The sequence below is a fragment of the Agrilus planipennis genome, unplaced genomic scaffold (assembly GCF_000699045.2).
Source record: "Agrilus planipennis isolate EAB-ADULT unplaced genomic scaffold, Apla_2.0 scaffold15, whole genome shotgun sequence".
In the NCBI taxonomy this organism is placed as follows: domain Eukaryota; kingdom Metazoa; phylum Arthropoda; class Insecta; order Coleoptera; family Buprestidae; genus Agrilus; species Agrilus planipennis.
Window position 1 is genome coordinate 1,940,173 of NW_020438871.1, and position 1,892 is coordinate 1,942,064.

Consider the following 1,892-nt stretch of genomic DNA (forward strand, 5'->3'; position numbering starts at 1 on the left):
ATAAACACAAACTACATTTTCAATAAATGAATAAAGTACATTAACAATTTCTGAACATTTTAAATGATTTATGATTATTAACAATTGGAAATTGTTGAATTAACATTTAGACAGTATATTTGGGACAAAAATGCCCCCTTAATCTTCTGTGGCCTCCACATCTCCCCTTATAGCCACCCTATATCCGCCCAAATGAATACTAGTTATGAAAGTGTTAATAAATATTTAACTTGTTTTTAAAAATTACGTCAAAAAGCAATTTAGAAAGGTTTTACCTATTACACTTAATTACAATTGAGTTAATTCAACAGTTTACAAAGTAAAAAACAAAATACCTGTAAGAAAAAGACAAGAAAACAATTTGAATTTCAAAGAAAATACAGTAAAAAGCAATTTAGAAGGGTTGTACCTAACACACTAAATTACAATCGAGTTAATTCAAAATTACATTTAGGACAATATACTAAAGTGAAAAAATACTCTACTGTGTGTTAATAATAATCGTAGAAATAATAAAGTGAAATACAAAACAGTTGAAAGAGAAAGACAAGAAAATACAAAAAATTCAGCATATTATTTACAAACTCATCAATATTTAAAGTGTATATTTGGGATATGAATATTTAATTTGGCAAGGGAGTAAATTGCAAATAAAAAAATAGAAATTAATTGTTTTATTAGAAAGATAAATAAATTTTATATGCCTACGCGGTCTAGACTGTCCGGGACTCGGCCCGGATGATCAAAAATTCGAAGTAGTCCCAAAGGCACGAAATTGAAACTTCATAAAATGAGTCCCAAGATCTCCTGGACAACGGATTTTGGAGAAGCACATCGCTTCGGAGATTGTGAGATTCAAATTCTGATATTTTTACAACTTTCGATCACGGCAGTTTCGAAAATCGAGTATGAGTCTTCCAGGTTTGAATCTGGACTCTCCAGAGCACTCCCGAAACAACAGGCAGATGTGGCAGCTTCCGAAAATGCTGATAGTCCTCTGAAACAAGGAAGATAATAAATATAAAAGCCATTTAAAATACATATTAAAGGCAATAACTTTGTATCTTAAATATTTTAGACTATTTAACTACTATACGAGCGTGATTCTTAGATAATTAACGTTAAATGTATCATAACATATTTAATAAAACTAATATGTACTGTATAGCTTACTTAGCATAAGTCATAGAATAATTCATTAGTTTAAGATATTTTTCTGTATTTAACAAAACTTATAACGTGTTGCTTACTTACTATAAGACGTAGAATAATGCATTAATTTAAGATATTTTTCTGTACTTAATAAAATTTATAACTTGTTGCTTACTTAGTATAAGCCTTAGAGTAATATAATTTTAGATAGACTAAGTAGCCAGTTATAATTAGTTTAATACATTTCTGTATTTAATAAAATTGGCGTATCCGTGTTACTTACTTAGCATAAGTCGTAAAATAATATAATTTTAGATAGATTTTAAACATTCATATCAATAAACCTACTCATTTTTCTCTTGTATGTTGTATGTATTATATATTATGCAGTTATTTAAAATAAATATGTTTGTTGTAATAAATGAAAAATTATGTGTTTAAATTGCATTATAATTGTATTATCATTATCTTGGTGTTTAAATAAATAAATAAGTAAATAAACTGAGTTTTTATTTCATGAATGTTTTATAAAGGTCCTTAGATGTGGACAATAGTAAACCCAAAAAAGATGAGAAAACATACGAAAATTTTGTTAATTTTCAATATTACCAGCGTCATCTTACGCTGAGGAGCTGAATTATCCTGAAAATAGAGGAAAAATTACTGTAGAAATTAGTTCCCGCGCTAAAAGTGCGAACTCCGAAAAAGACCTTATACGACTTATGCTCTCCTAATACAAA

The 1,892-nt window shown here is 28.0% G+C and overlaps 1 protein-coding gene and 1 long non-coding RNA gene across 7 annotated transcripts in view; one reads left to right on the plus strand and one right to left on the minus strand.

The window, feature by feature from the left end:
- LOC108737595 (nucleolysin TIA-1) overlaps positions 1–1,892 on the plus strand; it is a 744,862-nt gene that overhangs the window by 417,128 nt on the left and 325,842 nt on the right. The window lies entirely within an intron of this gene.
- LOC112905540 overlaps positions 1–1,892 on the minus strand; it is a 16,255-nt gene continuing 14,363 nt past the window's right edge. For both annotated transcript variants that reach the window (XR_003231862.1, XR_003231856.1), the window contains exon 2: positions 1–997. This is a non-coding gene — a long non-coding RNA (uncharacterized LOC112905540). The remainder of the gene's footprint in view (positions 998–1,892) is intronic.